This window comes from Giraffa tippelskirchi, chromosome 13 (genome assembly GCF_054371585.1).
Source record: "Giraffa tippelskirchi isolate mGirTip1 chromosome 13, T2T-mGirTip1v1.2.pri, whole genome shotgun sequence".
NCBI lineage: Eukaryota > Metazoa > Chordata > Mammalia > Artiodactyla > Giraffidae > Giraffa > Giraffa tippelskirchi.
Window position 1 is genome coordinate 102,271,334 of NC_137287.1, and position 9,161 is coordinate 102,280,494.

Below are 9,161 nucleotides of genomic sequence, written 5' to 3' on the forward strand. Positions count from 1 at the left end.
GTATCCTGTGAGCTGCTGTTGGATGTGTCCAGAGGGCAGGGAAGTCCAATGGCCTTTAGCATCCCACACTCTCCTACCCTCCCCTGTAAGACCTCTCTGAGCCTCACTTTCCTCATCTGTACAATGGGGAGACTGTGATCTAGTCACAGGGAAGTCATGCAGGTTCAGGGCAGCGGTGAATGTTCAGGCTTGGCACAGTCACTCGGGTATTTATTCGTTATGCACATATCCATTCATTCATATAGCAAGGATGTACTGAGGACCTGCCTGGGCCAAGGCCTGCCTCAGTGATGAGAAGGGGGCAGCAACCAAGACAGATAGACAGCCACAGTCCAGAAATCATAGCGCTTAAGAGACTAAAGGGAAAGACTCACCAAAATCAAAATTTTTTTAATTTAAATTAACTGACTAGTTAATATATTATAAATGAAGAAAATAAATAGGAGTTACAGGTAAAAGATTTCAGAGGGTCCAAGGGTCCAACTGGGCAGGATGATCATGGAAAGACTCTGAAGAAAGTCACTTAGTCAAGGACAAAAAGTGAGAAACAGGCTGTCAGGTGAGGAGCTGTGGGAAGAGCTCTCCCACTAGAGGGAACAGCACGTGCCAAGGCCCTGGGGTGGTCATGAGGAACTGTAAAGAAGTTAGTGTGGAGGAGTGATGCCACTGAGCCAGTGCTGCCATGCCCCAGTGAGCTGGGGAGAGGGTGGGAGAAGGTGCCCCCAGCACCTTTATTGGAGATCAACTCCTTGCCCAGTGCCCACCAAAAACTGGATTCAGCATCACTCTGAATGGACCTGTGGAGCTGAGGCAAATCCCTGCCCCTCTCTGGACCTCAGTTTCTCAATCTGTAAAATGCAGGAGAGGGATCACCTCTATCTGAAAGTCTTTCAGATCCTGCGTCAAGGGCCCTGGAGGGCCCTGTGTCCACTGCCCTGAGCCCTGAGCCACCAAGGGAATCAGAAGGAGGAAGAGAAAATAAAAGGCTTGCCCTTGGGCTAAATGGGAGTTAGGGGGTCAGCCAAGGGGGCTTGTGTGGGAATGAGGGGCTTTAACCGCATGCCTCCTCCTTATTAGTTCTATACACATCATTTCTGAATCTTAGCAGGTTCTATTGTTGCCTCCAATTTACAGATGTGGAAATTAAGGCTCAGAGAAGTAAAGTGACAGACCTGAGGTCACACAGTGAGTTCTGGTTCCGGCTAAGTCGCTGTAACAGAAAGACCCTAAAATTCAGTGAGTTAAATATTTCTCTTTTGTGTGAGTCTGGAGTTGAGTAGTCTGTGTCTAGCGGGTGGCTCTGCCATCCTCGACCACAGCTGCCTTCTCAGGGACCAGGGCAGCTGTACTCAAAGGTGACACTTCCCAGCTGACAGGAAGGGAGGCAGGACATCCGGCACCGCTTCCCCTCCGGCACCTGCCCTCTCACCCCAGCCTCATGTTTTGCCTGGAAGATTCCAGCAGCCTCCTCATAGGGCCCCATCTCCAGGTGTGCTCCCTCCTGGCCTACAGTCATGTCACTTCCCCTGTCTAGAATCTTCAGTGGCTCCCAAGTACCCTGAGCTCAGCCTACGGCAGAACTCTATCACTCAGCTCAACCCTTCCGCAGCTCCACCGCTGCTCCAGGGGTTCTTACACTGAAGTTCAGAGGCTTCTGTTCAGAAGCATTCCTCCTGAAGAAAGGGTCCCAGATGGCCACTGGGTATCCTGGAAGAACTGTCCATTTCCACTTGACTAGGCAGGGCCCAACATACAGCGGCTGCTCTCTTTAAGTAACCCAGTTCATTGGTTCAGCCCTCTTGATTTCTGCAGGGAGCTGGGTCCCCGTCCCACTTCTGCCAAATTTCAAGCATCACTCTGGAGCCTCCAAAATCCCCATGAAGTCTTAGTAAATTGTGGACCCCTATAACTGGGCCTGTACATAGTAAGTTCCCTGTGATGCTGTCTCCAATTATTTCTCTATGCCAGGCACACCATGGAGAATTTCCCTTAGAATATCTGAGGAAGCCTGTAATGATCATGGAAGATAGGTACTATTATCATCTTCCCGTTTTACAGATGGGGAAAATGAGGCCCAGAGAAGCCAAGACATTTGGCCAAAGTCACATAGTGAGGAGACAGTTTTGGACCCAAATGACCTGCCCCAGAGCGTGTTCACCCTGTGACCAAGGTTAAAGGAAAATAAATATATACATAAGCAATTGCTGAGTTCAAGCTGGCCAGTGCTTGAAACACACAGGAAGACAAAGGCCCACTGTCGCAGCAGGATCCCCCTGGGGCAGGGATGTGAGCTTCCTTCCTGCTTCTGACTTCCTGACTCCCCTGCCCTGGCTTCAGAACACATGACCACAGCCCCGCCACCCCCAGCTCTTCTGCCAGTAGGACTTAGCTTTTTTCCTTGTCAATTTCCTTGGCCTTCTCCCCATCCCCTCGCCCCCTCCCCGACTTCCCCCTGCCCACCACATCCTGGGCAGGGGAGAGGCAGAGACAGGTCACACTTGCCAATTCTAATCTGGAGAGCAGAGGAGGGCTATGGGAAGCTGGGAAGCCCCCTGGCTGGCTGAGGCCCTTCCTCAGTCTGGGAGAGGTGTCAGGACCACGGTCACCCAGGCCTGGTTGGTCACAGGTCACAGGGGACTGGACCCCTTCCCTTGCTGGGCCTCACTCTCCTCATCCATAGAATGAGAGTGAACAGCCCAGCCCTGCTAGCTTCACAAAGTTGTTGTGAGACTCAAATAAGATGGTTCCTTCCCTCAACAAATGCTTACTGAAATACCAGCCGTGTGCCAACAACTAGACAATGCCAACACAGCCATGAACAAGACAGACACATCTGCTCTAAGCTACAGTCTAGGGTAGGTGGGAGGAGACAGAAACACAATAACCAAACAGCAAAAACAGCACAGTGACTGTGATAGGTGAACTACACGGTGCCATTGGAGCAAGCATGGCAACTTAAGGAAGGCATCCTTGAAGGACAAGGAGAAGTTAGGTGAAAGAGGAGAAAGAGGGTTCTAGGCAGAGGGAACAGCACGTGCAAAGGCCCAGGGGCTGGTTCAGGGGAAAGCTTCAGCATATTCAGGAAGGGAAGGAAGAGGCTGGAACTCTGACAGAGGCAGAGGTAGGAAGAGCCTTGGGTGCCAGACAGAGAAGACAGGAAGATGCGGTCTAAACCAAAGGAAGCCAGGGCTGTCAGGGAGCCCAGAGCCTCCAGCCTCTCCCATCCTCCAGTGTGAGCAAGGAACCTTGACCAAGTTACTTGCCCCCTCAGAGCTTGGATTTTCACTCCCTGTGACATAGGGATCACAGTACCTATTTTGCCAAGACTTTTGAAAATGAGAGAAAATCTACTATACATAAAAGGGCTTCCCAGGTGGCACTAGTGGTAAAGAACCCACCTGCCAATGCAGGAGACACAAGAGACATGGATTCAATCCCTGGGTCGGGAAGATCCCCTGGAGGTGGGCATGGCAACCCACTTCAGTATTCTTGCCTGAAGAATCCGATGGACAGAGGAGCCCGGAGGGCTGCAGTCCATGGAGTGGCAAAGAGTCGGACACGAGTGAAGCGACTTAGCACACACATACATAAAAGTCCTGTCCCAGTGCAAATGACTTCTCCACAGAGGATGACCGCTGTTAACTCTCTGTGCAGCTCATGGCATTTCTGGGTTTCCCCCTGTTTCTTGAACATCTGTCATTGTTAACACTTGGTGGCAGACAACTGGCAGTGAACCCCAAATGTTTTAGGGAAATGTTTGCATGTAGAAGAGCCAATCCATGCATTTGTTCTTTTTCCTGCCATTTGAGAAAGGACCCCAGGGTTCCACAGGAACCTAGTTTGAGAACAATAACCCAGCAGAATGGCAGAACCACAGAGGAGGATCTAACAAAGCTGACATCTGTGCAACAGGTTTTGATGACTATAATAAAAGCCAAAAAGCATAAAATGTATTAGCCCCTAACTGGAAACACCAAAAGGAAATCGGAAACCATGGAAGGGAGTATCTGCTGGGAAAGGGGACTAGGGCAGCTTTTAGGGAGCCATGAATGTTTGTTTCTTGACCTGAGTGAGGATTACACGCATATGTTTAGATTCACCAAGAATTTGTCAAGCTGTACCTCTATTTGTGCGTTTTTCTCTTTGTATGTTTCTCTGTAGGTATGTTGGAGAGGGAAATTATACATGTACAAATATATTGTAAACACAAAGGATGTTGTTTAGAGAGGAATTTGGCAATAGCTAACAAAATTGTGTATGCATTTTACCCTTTGACACAGTAAGCCTCATTTCTAGGAATCTAAATATACACAAACTATGCACAAAGTTATTCATTGCAGCTTCATTTGTATTAACAAAAGATTGGAATCAACCCGAATGAATAAACAAGGATACATTTCCTTCTGCATATCAAATGACCCCAATCTCTAGTGAAACACAACCACCATCGGTTTTAGTTTGCTCACGGATACTGTAGGGCAGGAACTCAGGCAGGGTATTGCAGGAATGACTTGTCTCTGTTCCATGAGGGGTGGGTGTCAGCTGGAAGACCCAGACAGGACGGAGGTGTCTGGAAATTAAACTGGGGCCAGGGGAGGGTTAGGAGAGGTGGGAATGCAACCATCTGGAGGCTTTATTTCTGTCACCTGGGCTGAGACACCCCAAAGGCTAGGCTTGGGCAGGACTACTGACTGGAGAACCTACACATGCTCTTCCCATACTGCTTGGGGTTCCTCCCAACATGGCAGCTGAGTTCTGAGAGGAAGAGTCCTGACAGCAAGCATTCCAAACAGGGCCAACAACATGATTTGCAGTGTGCTAAGTCGCTTCAGTTGTGCTTGACTCTTTGCAACCGCATGGACTGCAGCCCACCAGGATCCTCTGTCCATGGGATTCTCTGGGCAAGAATACTGGAGTGGATTACCATGCCCCCATCCAGATGACTTGCAGGGCTCAATGCAAAGTGAAAATGTGGGGTCCCTTGTTCAAAAACTAGAAAAAACATGCCAGTAGGGGTACCAAAATATAAAGCGTTTTCTTCTAGTCTCTCTCAACTTGTCATGGGGTTTTTTATTTGCTACTAAATATTGTTCCAAGTAAAGGAAAATTAAAATTTTATATTATTAGCATAAATTTTACCATTCATCTTTACATTGTGCAATGACGGTAAAGAATCTGCCAGCAATACAGGAGACCCAGGTTCAATCCCTGGGTCAGGAAGATCCCCTGGAGAAGGGAATGGCTATCCATTCCAATGTTCTTGCCTGGAGAATCCCATGGACAGAAGAGCCGGGCAGGCTACAGTCCATGGGGTCATAAAGAATCATACACAGCTGTGCAGCTCACTTTCACTTTACAGAAAACTCAACAGATTTTTAAAAGAAAGTGGCTTGCATAGCAGTTAGCTTTTGCTACATAATAAACTACCCCACAAGCTAGTGGCTTAAACTGACTACTGCTGTGCTCATGACCCCGTGGGTAGGCAGTGTGGCCCGGGTTCGGGGGGACAGCTCACCTCTGGGTCCGTCATTCATCTGCAGTCAGCTATGAATGAAAGCTTCCAGCATGTGGCTGTTACCTGGCTGTTGGCAAGGGTGGGCCAGGTGACTGGGCCACACCACTGCTCCTCCTCTGCAAGCAGCACCACTTTCTCACTTGGTGGTCTAGGGTCCTGAGTACAACAGCCCCAATGCACAAGACCCTTTCACGCCTTGGTCTCTTCCCATTGGCCAAAGCAAGTCACACGGCCCGGCCCGGCCTCCAGGGATCCAGAGAGAGGGCCAGGTCTTTCTTGATGCCAGAAGCTATAATAAAGTCACATTGTGAAGGCATGAGAATGGAGGAATGGGAGGAATTTGAAACCATTGTTGTGAAAAATCTGTCTCAGTTTGTTTTACTCAGGTGAAGAAGTCTGGGGAGCCAGCAGAACAGGATCCCAAAGACCAAAGATGGAACAATTTAAGCAAAAAAAATAAAATAAAATTGTACTGAATTATACCCCAAAGAATAAAATAAATATCCATGAGCCCATACAGATATAAATAAATAAATAGAAGAGATAACACGACTAAGAATTCCAAATATTTATGTAGATATTCCACCCTTAAGAAGGGAAAGTAACTCCCACTTCTTGAGTGTGGGTTGTGCATAGTGACATTAATCCAAAGAACACAGCATGGAAAGAGAGAGAAAAGGGTAACCTTGCAGAGAGAAGCTGACAGTGATCAAAGTTCACCTCCACACCAATAAGTAGTATTGACAGTGTCTACCCTTGACAGAAGTGAAGAGGCTTCCACTTCACCTCTGCGACCTCCCTCCCCAAACACATCACCCGTTCCAACTATAAGAAAATCATCAGACAAATCCCAATCGTGGGACATTTTACAAAATACCTGACAGAACTCTTCAAAATTATCAAGGTCATAAAAAAAAAAAGAAAAGTCTGAGAAACTGTCATAGCCAAGAGGAAGCCTCAGGAGACATGATGAAAAATGTCCTTGGTGTCCTGGGTGGGTACCTGGAATATAAAAGGGACATTTGAGGGAAACTGAGGAAATCTGAATGGAGTGAACTTTTTAGTTAATAATAAGGTAACAATATTGGTTCATTAATGGTGACAAATGTACCATACTAATATAAGATGTTAATAATAAGGGAAACTGGGTGTGGAGTATATAGGAGCTCTCTGTATTATCTTTGTAATAGACCTGTAAATCTAAAAGAATTATTTTTAGAAAGAAGTCTGAAAAGATCAACCTGAGCCAGAGCCAGTGCAGCCTCCACAGTGTTCATCAATGTCTCAGGTTCCTTCCAGCTTCATGTTGCTCATATTGTTCATGTTCATCCTTACTACGTATGGTTTCATCTTCCAGGTCCTTTCTGACCCAAGATGGCTGCTGGGGCTCCAGCCTCAATGCCTGATTTCCATGTAGGAAGATGAAAATAACACATTGTTTTCCTTCTCAGCAGCATCCGAGTCTTCTAAGGATATTTCTCATAAACCTCACTTAACAATTTCCACTCATTGGCTACAGGTAGCTGTAAGAGAGGCTAGGTAGCGTTTTGGCTGGGTACATTGCCACCAGAAATAAAATCAGGGTTTGGCCAACAAAGAAAAAGAAGAGAAGGGAATGGCATAGGAAACCAGCAGTCTATCAGGCACTATTACAGTTCCATTTTAGAGATGAGAACACTGAGGCTCAGAGAGGCTGAGTGACTTGCCCATAGTCTGAGGACAAGACAAGGAGGAAGATGGATTTGAACTCAGAAATCATGTCTCTTTAGCCCTAACCACTAAGTAATGCTGCCACAGCATCAATGTAACAACATTAATTTCAGTGATATAGACGACACTGCTTTGCTAAACCTGAATTATCACTAGCAGTGTGCGTGTGGGACACTCGTCATGTTGCCATTTCTTTTGGGTGCGTCACACACTTCCACCCACCCCTGGGTGCTGCTGACTATTCTCCCACCACTTGGCTCTATTTTTCCCATGGCAAAACCTCCTTCCCACTCTCTACCTTTGCATCATGTGGCTTAGCAGGAACTCATTATACATATCAAGGCTATATCTGCCCTTCTCTCACCCCTCCAAGCAGGTGACAGTGGTAAAGCGTTGTGGCCAAGATCACAGACTCTGAAGTCAGCCTGGGTTCAAATCTGGGCTGCACCCCATCACTCGCTGTTGATCATGTTGCAGTGTACTTAACCTCTCTTTGCCTCAACATTCTATGTGAAATGGGGGTGATAATAGTACCTACTGTGAGGGTTAAATGAATACTACATGAAAAATACAAAGCACAGTGCCTGGCCCATGGTTAGTTCTCAATAAATGTTATTCTTTCTTTAAAGATATTTTTCATGGGGACCATTTTTAAAGCCTTTATTGAATTTGTTACAGTATTGCTTCTGTTGTTTATGTTCTGATTTTTTGGCCAGGAGGCATGTGGGATCTTAGCTGCATGACCTGGGATTGAGCCAGCACTCCCTTCCCAGTGGACTGTCAGGGAAGTCCCAAATGTTATTCTTTGATGCCAGTGTGACCCCAGATCCAAATACGATCCCAAGTAGGCCTTATCTGTGGTTATGCAGATGGTTCAGAATATATTTGAATTACTTTTTTAAGATTACCATCAGAATAAAAGCAAGCAACTTAACAAGCCTTATGGGGAGCTCATTAACCACTACCCTCAATGCATTCCCAAATAGCAGCCTGGGAAACATTCACTTAGAACAAAAAGCCCAGACTTTTCAAATCTGGCTCAAACGGCAATGAACTTGGGGTGCGACCTTGGACAAGTCCATCTTGGGGCTCTCTGGGGTTCATTTGCTCAATCTTTGAGGTGACGTTGATAATATTGCCAGGACAAACGTGACAACTGGCTGGGAAAGGAATTTGTGATCTTCGAAGTGCTTGGGGCCTGAGGGTCATCTAGGGAAAACCGGTCCCACCACTAATTAGAGACACACTCCCTGCTCCAGGGACTGTCTCATCTCCAGAGCTGGGATTTTTAGCAGACACGGGAGCTCTCCAGGGTCTGTCCTAAACTTGCTGTGTGGCCTTAAGTAAAGTCCTCCTCTTTCTGGGCTTCATTTTCCCCATCAGCTCATTGAGGTCCCCTCTCGTCCCATCCCACAGGACCACACAAAAAGGCTGAGTGATTTGCCAAAGGTCTTTGTAGAGAACCAGAATTTGAGTCCAGTGCTCTTTCTGCCCAGAAGCATCCCCTAGCTGCCCGTGTGGACCAGAGGGTCACTGCTCCATCCCACAGTTGGTCCTTAACTCCTCACAATGTTCTGTCCCCCCAGTCACCATGTCAGCCTAGGTGAAGTGGGTGACTAACACCAAAAGTGACTAACCAAGAGTCTGGCAGTGGATTTATGGGAGGGCCCCTCCATCCAAGTTTCAAATTCCCGGGAGAGACTCTGGCCTGGCCAGCCTGCAGTCAGGTATCTGGAAACACCTGCGGGTTAGCTGTAGTCAGAGGATGGACACCATAGAGATGCCCACTCACGTTTTTGTCTATGATACACATCCCCGCCTCCAGCTGTTGGTACAAGCTACTGGCATCCCTCTAGAGAAAAGCAGGAGGCGGGTCTCAGAACTGGGAACAGAAATAAATGCATATTTTTGTTTCCCAAAGCCTACCTGTAGGGTT